At 44.8% G+C, this 10,185-nt stretch overlaps 1 protein-coding gene across 1 annotated transcript in view; it reads left to right on the top strand.

Annotated features, from left to right (window-relative positions):
• Positions 1 to 663: 663 nt before the first annotated feature.
• Positions 664 to 10,185, top strand: part of INO80 (INO80 complex ATPase subunit) — a 113,226-nt gene continuing 103,704 nt past the window's right edge. Inside the window, exon 1 of the mRNA XM_072622729.1 lies at positions 664 to 759. The gene's annotated coding sequence lies outside the window, so the exon portion shown is untranslated. The remainder of the gene's footprint in view (positions 760 to 10,185) is intronic.

The raw sequence follows: 10,185 nt of genomic DNA, 5'->3' as shown, positions 1-10,185 counted from the left end.
GAATCTAATGGGGTGGGGTAGAGAGGGGAAAGGGGAAAGTGTCTCGGTGGATCTAATATTCCAAAGACCCTTTGCCCCTCGCTGACATCACTTCCGGTCACAGGACTCCTCCCTCGGCAGTTGCCGGAGATGTGAACTCTCGCGACAGCTGCTAGCGCGAGATCTGCTGGCTCACCCTGGCTACGTCCTCCTCCTCCCCGCAGCCTTTCGGCAATCTCCGCCAGTCTCAGCCCCAACCAATCTGCAAACCGATAACACTGATGAGGATCACCTCGAACCCCGATCTGCGAGGGGCGTCAGGCGGCGGTAGTGGAGCGCGAGCTATGCGAAGCGGGTAGCCGTGGCCGTGACGGCTGTCACGGAGCGAGTGGCGGGCAGGGGGCGCGGGAGGGGCGACGACGTGCCGGCCGAGCGGCGGCTCGATTGTTCAGGCCTGGCCATGGCGCCTCTCCTCCCCCCCGCCATGGCTCCCCGTGTCCCTGCTCCGCTCCTCTCAGTGAGTGAAAGTGGCCGCCGCCGCCGCCGGCCCAGCGCCCGCAGCCGCCTCAGCGCCGCCGCCATCTTGGGGTCCCAGGAGCCGCTGAGCGAGGGAGCGAGGAGCGTCCGCGCCCAGCGTAGTCACCGAGCCGCGGCCCCAGCGAGCGAGCGGCGGCGCCACCATCGGCGGGGCGACCCCCCCCTCGGCCCCCGCCCGCACTCCGCTCACTCCCCCCCCTCCGCCGCCGCCGCGGTTGCGGCGGCGGGGCCCTGCGGCCGGAGGTGAGTCCGCTAGGCGTGGGCAGGCGGCCTGGGGGGCGTAGGCCGCACTGCACCCCCCTCCGCGGGCGGCTACAGGGCCGCGTCTTAAAGGGGCCGTCGCCCCCAGCCCTGAGGTTTTGGGGAGGGGGGAAGAGGGTGGGAGGTTAGGGAGGAGGGGCGTGGGCTCTTCTGCTGTCCGGGACACTTCCACACCTTGGACTTTTCCCTTTCCTTCCTTCCCCCTCCCGGGACCCGAGGGTCACGCGGTGACCCCGGCGACCGCGAAGGCCCGTGGGGCGCCCACACGTGGGGAGTGTGATGGACCCAGCGCACGTGGGACCCGGTGGGGCGGTGTCGGGCTAACACGTGTGTGGGCTGGGGGGGGGCGGCGAATCGGGCTGGGGAATCCCGGGGAGGGGGAGGCGAGGGAGGGTTTTGGATGCCGTCCCAACTTAAAGACGGTGTTTTCCCGGGCCTTGTCAGGCGTCCCTGCGAGGGCCCATCGCGGCCTGAGCGGGCGCGGACCGCGGGGCCGGGGCGGGGGGGCGCCGGGCTCCCACGTGTGCGGCTTTCGCGGCGTGGGCCGCCCCCTCACGTCGCCTAGCCCTGTTCGGGGTATCTCCGCCTGTGTCATTGTATTTTGACATTCCTTCCTGGGTTGGCTGGTGGAAGCTGAACTACTTCCGTTGTCGCCGAGGGGGAGCCCGAGGAGGGGCGGCTCGGAGCCGCGCTGGCACCTGGTGGCCGCGCTCACCTGGGAGCGGGGGAGGCGGCACGGCCAGTGACTGGTGCGCCTCCCTTTGGCTTGGCACTCCCTTGGACTGGGAGTCGTGATCTGGAGCTCTAATAAAAGCGTTTGCATAGTCTCGGGAGTTGGCGAAGCCTTTTCCATGAGTTAACTCATTCTATCCTCACTACCTGGTGAGGTAGGTGCCGTGTAATCATCCTCCTTTTACAGGTTGGGAAGTTGAGTCACAGAAGGTCAGCGGCTGCTCAGGCACTTGCAGCTGGACCCACCCAGTCAAGATTTGAACTCAAGTCTTACAGACTCCAAATCCCAACCTCATCTGTTTGGCAGTCTAGCTGTTTCTCGTACCTTCCCCCGTGACCCAAATAATGAACAGTAGAATTCAAGATCTTATTTATTTCTCTTCCAGATTCCAAGCGTTTATTAACCCCCTCCCACGTGCATAATACTACCAAGCTAGTTATCTGACAGAGCTTTTAGTAAGTTTTGTTCTGAACACTTGAACTCTGTAGTTTTACTTTACAATTTACCTCTCATAGAATCTTGATTTTTGAAACTCCTGCCGAACTATGGCCAATATGGAGTGCTTATTCAGTTTTATAAGGGACTTAGGACTGGCTAGAAATATTCACAACCAACAGATTATTTTGGATAGAGCCAGGTGAAAATGTGACCGTAATGGAGCAGCAAACTGTTCCAAACACAGACTGCAAGCATGAGATTGTGAACTCATCCTAACACCACTGTTTTGTTGGGTACTGAATGCTATTCAGGATAGTGATGGTGCATGGGGTCACAGAGATAGAGCTGAAGGATCCTAAGAGGTCATTGAGTCTAACTCTTTGAAACCGAGATCCATGAAGGGTTAGGGCTTCCCCAAGGTCAGACAGCTAGTCAGAGACTGGATTTGGACCCAGATTTTCCTAACTGGAGTCTTAAGGAGGCAGCTGGGTATGGATAGAGTGCTAGACTTGCAATCAGAAAGATTTGAGTCCCTATCTCATGTGACCCTGGGCATCTCCTAACCTTTCTCTGCCTCAGTTTCCTCATTTGCAGAATGGAGATAATAGTAGCACCTGTTCCACAGAGTTGTTGTAAGAATCAAATGAGATAACAAGGAAAGAGTTTTGCAAGTGAAAAAGTCACAGGACTGGCTAGACGTTCACAAGGAATAGGTTATTTTGAGAAGTACCACTAATAGATTATTAAAAGAAATACTGGTTATTGTGGTTATCATATCATACCATACTCTCTCTTGAGTGGCCACCAAGAACTTACAATCCAATTGAATACAGAACCTATGTGGACCCCAGCCCACACAAGATTTTAATGAAAACTTAGATGTGGAGTGGATGCCTAGTGCAGAATGATGAGAATAGGCCAGGTTTTCCATGTGAGTGCCTCGTGGAGAGTAATGAAAATAGTGACGTGGAGAGTTATTTTAACTTGGGACAGAAGCTTAGGTTTAACATTACCTAAAAAAGAAATTAGGCAGCAAAAAAAAAAAAATTTAAAAACCTTTTTCCAAGGGATTCCAGTGTTTGTAAAAAGAGGATCTTCAGATTCCCCCAGTTTACTCGTTTACTTGTAGATTGTTTGGGAGTGACCAATGAGGAAACATTTGTGTTAGGTTAAGTTATTTGTCTCCTTTTAATAGAAAAAGACGCTGTGGGATCATGGATGGAGCTGGAAGGAAAGTCAGAGGTCGTCCAGGCCACGTCCCTGAGTAAGAGAGTGTTGCTTTAGTGGGGTGGGTGGGAAGGGGGCTGGTGACTTGCCAATGTCAGACAAGCAGTAAACCTCCGACGTGGGCTGTAAAGGTAGAGTCGAAGTTAGGCTTACCCTGTTGTCCATGTTGTGTTCTCAAGTGGATAGGTTAGAGGGGTAAGTTATTGACAAATAACAGATCTTCTATAGCCAGTTAATGAAGGTAAATAAGTCATTGGAACAACAGAGTATGGGCACTAAGTTGTGAAGGAACCTAAGAGTGAGACGTAGTACCATTGCCATGTACAGTGAATGGGATGGTGGACTGTCATTGTAACTAAAGTCATCCATGGGAGGACCACAGGGGACTCACAGAGGCTGTAGAGTGCAGTGCTTTGCTCCATCTCTCAAATGTGAGGGGTAGAGCAGATAATCTTTAAGGTCCCCTCTAGGTGTATTCCTTGGATCACCTCATTGTGGGGGTATTGTTATAGCATGCTGGTCCCTGTGTTTGCACACACACACACACACACACACACACACACACACACACACACACACACACACACACACACACACACACCCCTACCCACCCACACACCCTTCTTATGCCATACTTCATGCCATGTACTCAGTGATCCACTGACTTTGGCTTCCTTCACCTTCCTCACGCAAGACAATCTTATTTATTGATTCCCAAGTGTTTTCACTGGTTGTCCTCCCTGACTTCCTTCAAGTCCCAGCTAAAATACTACCATTTAGGAAGTATTTCCTGATCCCCCTTAATTCTGGTGCCTTCCCTCTGTTGACAATCTCTAATTTTATCCTGTCTACATTGTTTGTCCATACTTGTTTATATGTTGTTAAATAATGAACTTCTTGAGAACAGGTACTGGCTCTTACCTTTCTTTGTATCTCCAGCACTTAACACAATACTTGTCACATAGTAGGTGTCAGATATTGGTAAATACTTGTTACTGTACATCATAGTCATTTCTGGATGTTTCCACCCACCCATAATTGAATCCTTTCTTGTAACAAAGAAAAACGGTTAAGAATGACAACCTCTACAATGACTTCTTTGGACAGTGTTACAATGTTGGACACACCTTTCTTGCCCAGAGAAGATAGGCGTATTTCATTATTTGTTTTCTGAGACCAAAATTAGTTAATAGTTGCTCAGAGATCTACTTTCTTTTTGGTATTCTTTTTATTTAGATTATTGTAACAATTTTGTAGATTGTTTTTTTAGTTAAGCTGATTTTACTCTGCACCAATTTATGTAAATCTCATGTTTCTCTGAATTCTAATTCATCATATCTTACTGAATAATACTTGAATTCATATTCCACCATTAGTTCATATATTCCCCCAATCACAGGCACCTACTTTGTTTCCACATCTTTGCTACTACTATGAATATTTTGACATCTTATGGAACTTTTCTGTCTTTGTCTTCCTTGAGGTGTATACTCAGTAAAGACATTTTTGCATCCAAAGCTGTTAATTTAGACAGTTTTTTCTTGAATAATTCCAGAACGTTTTCCAAAATGGTTAGAGCAATTCACAGCTTCACCAACAGTGTATTAGTGTGTCTATTTTTCCACTTTTCCTCTAGCATAATTTCCATTTTTTCTTATCTTTGCCAATTTGCTGAGTCTTAGATGAAGTCTCAGAGTTTTTGTAACTTGTATTTCTCTTATTAGTAATTTAGTGTGTGTTTTCTGTAGTCATTAATAGTTGGTAGTTCTTCTTTTGAAAACTTTCTATTTCTTTTACTGCTTATTTGGGTATAGCTTTTGGTCTTTTCTATTTTAGTGAATTTCTTATAAATCCTGGATATGAGACTTCTCTTAGTGATACTTGCTAGAGTAGTGTTGCTTCTCTCATTCAATATGCACTGATTTTATTAGTACCAAACATTTTTAGTTAGGGAGACTGTGAATTCCTTTGGCATATGAAGACCTTGGTTCAAACATTGCTTCCGGTGCTTATTGCCTATGTGACTGGGGCAAATGACTTAACTTCCCCAGGCCTTAGTTTCTTCATGTAAAATTAGAGGCTTGAAGTATTGAACTCTGAGGTCCAAATTAAGGTGTCTGTCGATGGGTGATAACTATGTGTTCAAAATTGTCTTTTGTCCTTGATCAGTACTTTCCCTTGTTTGACTAGGGGGGAGAGTTCCTTCTTTTAGGTCTCTTTATATCACTTGATTTCTCAATGTAATACTTTCTACCCTCACCTAGAAAGTCCTCCCTTATAACAAAGAATAACGGGGTTGAGGAGGGGCATTATTAACCAACACATCATTCTAACTTGAAAATATGCAGTACTTCACATCCATAGCCCTGTACCTCTGAAAACAGGGAAAGAATTCTTAATACGTAATTGAGAAAGGCACCACCGAAATCCATTATTCTTTCTCCTCTACCGGATAACCACTGTAGATGACACCAAGCTCTTCTGGGAGTCCTAGGTTAGTAGGAATAGCTGCTGAAAGGTCACGTGCAGTTAATTAACCAGTAGAACAATGTAAAATAAGCATTAGTAGTGTTCAGAAAGTATAATGGTATGTTTAGGAAAAAACAAACTGTTCCTCAGTTAGTAAACATTCATTATGTGCCAGGCTTTGTGCTAAGCACTAGAAATACAAAAAGAGGCGAAACAGTCCCTGCCTTCGAGGACCACACAGTTTAATGAGGGAGACAACATGGAAACATATATACAAAATGAGCTATATGCAGGATAAATAGGAAATAATTAATGGAGGAAAGGCATTGGAATTAAGAAGGGTTAAGGAAGTCTTCCTGTAGTAGGTGGGATTTTGGTTGGGTATTGTTGTCAGAGCAGAGGAGAGTGTTCCAGGCACAGGGGACAGCTAGAGAAAATGCCCTGAACCAAGAGAGAAGAGGCCAACGTCACTACATTGGAAGAGCGTGTATTGGGGGATAAGGTGTAAGACAACTGAAAAGGTAGGAGGGGGCTAGATTATGAAGGGCTTTGAATGCTAAATAGACCATTTTGTATTTGATCCTGGAGGCAATAGAGAGCCACTGGAGTTTATTGAGTAGGGAAGCAACATGATCAAATCACACAGGTCTTTAGGGAAATCACTTTAGTGACTTAAGGTAGCGTCCATCGTAATATGGAGAGACTTGAGACAGGCAGATACCTCCTCTCCTTGCCAAAGTAGGCTACTGCTGTGTAAGGTGGTGAGAGCCTGCACTAGAGGAATGACAGTGTTGAAGGAAAAATGGGGATATATTCAAAAGACGTTGAAAGTGTGAGATTGACAGGCCTTAGCAACAGATAGGACATGGGAGGTAGATAAACAGTGATGAGACTGGGATGGGAGTTCTAATTTAGTCATTGAGTTTTAATTTATCTTTTGAATTTCCAGTCTGAGACGTCTAAAGGCAGTCGGAGATGTGAGATTGGAGGCCAAGAGAGAGATTGGGGCATAGTAGGTAGATTTGAGAATCGTTGTTATAGTTATTAAATCCGTAGGAGCTGATGAGATCACCAGTAGAAGTAGTGTAGAGAAAGAAGAGTGCCCAGGCCAGAACCCTAAGGGACACCTATGATTAGGAAGCATGATCTGGAGGAAGATCCAGCAGAGGAGACCTAGGGGGAACCTTGGTCAGGTAGGGTAGGAAAACCAGGAGAGAATGGTAGTCCAGAAAACCTAGAAGGAACAGTTAAAGGAAGAGAGAGTTATCAACAGTGAGGCTGTAGAGAGATCAAGGAGAATGAAGATTGCGAAAAGGACTTTGGATTTCGCAACTAAAAGGTCATTAATAACTTTGGAGACAGTAGTTTTTAGTGGAATGCTACGGTTAGAAGCCAGATTGTAAGAGATTAAGAGGAATGAGAGGACATGAAGAGAAGGCAGCTATTGTAAGTGCCTTAGAAAACTGATGGTCCCTATCTATCAGATACCATCTTGAAGACGCTGATGTATGTAGTATGTCTGGTAAGCATAGTGAGAAAAAGGAATTATAAATAAAACCAAAAGCAGAATTACAAACTAGTACTGCATCTACACCTGGAACTACTCCTTAAAAACCTAATGAAACTGGAGAAATTTCAAAGAGCAATAGCTGAATTTATAAGAACCTTTACAAAGATTTGCAAAAGACTTCCTGTGAGATACATTCTACAAGTGGTATCCATCCCTATTTTAAAAATGGAGAAACAGATTCAGAAACAAGTACAAAAAACTTAAAAGATATGTATTGTGTGCAAAGAACCGTGATAGGGATTGTTCACATAGTACGAGAAACAAAAACTGTCCCTGGCCTGAAAGAGTTTATCTATTTTATCAGCATTATACGATATGTATCCAGTCAGTCTAACAAGCATCTACTATGTGGTGGACACTGCTGGGTGCAAGGATACAGATACAAGGCATGAAATAAAACATGCTCTCCAGAAGCATACATTCTCTCAGGGGAAACATTTTGTACATACATAAGTATATGTAGAATAAACACTGAATACAAGGTAAGGAGGAAGGACTTTGGTAGGAACATAAAGGCAGCCAGGCGACAGTAGATAGACTTGGAACCCGGAAGGTGATCTCTGTTCCAATATTGTTTTAAACACTGGCTTTTGACCCTGGTATAGAAGCATATTTAAAATCTCCCTTTTAGTAAAACTGAAAATATGAATATTTTATTCTAAAGCCCTTTCCAAACTTCTGGGAAACACCCTTTTGGAAAGGTGGATGATTTGGTTAGTGTCCACCTGTTTTGATTGACATGTGAGCACCCACCCTTCTCCTCTGAGAAAGGATCAAGATAACAAAGGAAGGACGTCCCTTTGTTCTAATGGTAGTTCTGTGGAATGAAGTGGTAATTTGGTCTCTCTGCTTGCATTAACTTTGAGCTATATTTTTATATATTGTGATTAAATGTTAACCAAAAGTTTTCTTGGACCTTGTCTGAGAGTCATGTTAAAGATAGTATAAGGGACAGTGCCAGTTTGAACATCTCTTTCCAAGCTAGAAATTAAATAAATAAATAAAGCCATTCCTATCAGACCAGAGCTTTCAATAGTATTAGAGTACAAACAGTATTGGAATATCATATTAATATCTTTTTTCTTCAACATTGGGCAGATTATTTACCCTCTTTCAGACTTAGTTAACAAGCATTTATTAAGTGCCTACTATATGGCAGTGAATGTGTCATGGTCTGGGAATACAAAGAAAGGCAAAAAAACAGTGCCTGCTTTCAAGGAGCTTACAGCCTAATGGGAGGGACAATATGCAGATAACTTTGTACAAACAAGATATCCGCAGGAAAGACTGAAGGTAGTCTCAGAGGGAAGGCACTAAGATCAAGGGATACTGGGAAAGACTTCTTGCAAAAGGTAAGACTTTAGCTGGGACTTGAAGGAAGCCAGGAGACCGAGATAAGGAAGGAAACCACTCCAGTCATGGGAAACAGCCAATGAAAAAGCCCATTATCAGGAAGTAGAGTGTCTTGTGGGAAGAAAAGGAAGGAAACCAGTGTTACTGGATTGCAGAGGCTTTAGGAGGAGAGGGGAGTAATGTGAAAGAAGACTGGAAAGATAAGAAGGGGCTAGGTTTAAAGGGCTTAAAGACCAAACTGGAATTGATGTCCTGAAGGTTCTGGAATTTATTGAATGGGGCAACGGTGACATGGTCAGATGTGTACTTGTAGGAAGATCAGTGGTTTGAAAAGGGGCACATATGAGAGATGTAGGGGGTGAGAGTGAGGAGTTGAGGATGACACCTCAAACTGATTAAAGGGTGGGTTACCAGGAGGATGTGGTACTCTAAACTGTAAAAGAAAAGTTAGGGAAGGTTTAGAGAAGGGAAGATTGGGGTCGGTCAAATAATGAGTTTAGTTTTGACTATGTTGATTTCAGATGTCCCATAGATACTTTTTGTTCCTGGTTCTTCTACGATGTAAACACTTTTTCCCAGTCTGCTTTGCCGGATCTTCATCCAGGACCCTCCCTTGATTTTGGGTATTTCCCAAGGGCCTGTCCTGGGCTTCTTTTGTCCCTCTATAGTATTTCACTTGGTGACCTAATCAGCTTCCCTCTTTGCAGTTACCATCTCTATGCAGATGACTCTCAGTTGTCCAGCCCTAAACTTTCTGCTGACCTCCATCCTGCATCTCCAGCTGCTTACTGCACACCTCAGGCTGGTTGACTGGACAAGTAGATCTGGTAGAAGAACCAGGATAGAAAAGTGTCATAAAATCCTAGAGAGAAGAGTGATCAGCAGTGTCAGAGACCACAGAGAAATCAAGAAGGCTGAAGACTGAAAAAGAGCCTCAGATTTGGCCATTTAGTCAAGAGTCAGAAATGTGAGAGAAAGAAAGTGGAGGTACTGGTCATAGACGGTTTTCTCAAGGAAAATTATAGTATGATAATGATGGTGGATGGGGAGACATGGGCATGTTTGTTGGCAGTAAGAAAGTAACTAGTAAACAGGAAGTAATTGAAGATTGGTGGGAAACTGACAGTGATAGAAGAGGTGTTTTTCTGGAGAAAACAGGATAGAATGAGAACACTTGTGCATGTGGAGGGGTTTTCTTGACAGGAAGAAGAGCTACCTCCTCATGTGAGACCAGGGTGAAAGAGAATGGTAGGGGAAGACTTAAGTGATGTGAGATATGTTAAAAGGAAGGAAGCCAGGAAATGGCCTCAGTTTTTTTTTTAAAAAATCTTATTTTAGATTTCAACATTCACTTCTATAAGATTTTGAGTTCTAAATTTTCTCCCTCTCCCCAAGATGGCATGCAGTCTGATATAGGCTCTACATGTACATTCGTATTAAACATTAGTCATGTTGTAAAGAAGAATTAGAACTAATGAGAGGAACCACAAGAAAGAAGAAACAAAACAAAACAACACGAGAAAAAGATGAAATAGTATGCTTCTATCTGCATTCAGACCCCATAGTTCTTTATCTAGTTGGGGATAGCATTTTCCATCATGAGTCTTGGAGTTGTCTT

This window comes from Notamacropus eugenii, chromosome 7 (assembly GCF_028372415.1).
Source record: "Notamacropus eugenii isolate mMacEug1 chromosome 7, mMacEug1.pri_v2, whole genome shotgun sequence".
Classification (NCBI taxonomy): Eukaryota; Metazoa; Chordata; class Mammalia; order Diprotodontia; family Macropodidae; genus Notamacropus; species Notamacropus eugenii.
Note: the sequence above shows the minus strand (reverse complement) of the source record. Positions and strands in the feature narration are given on the sequence as shown.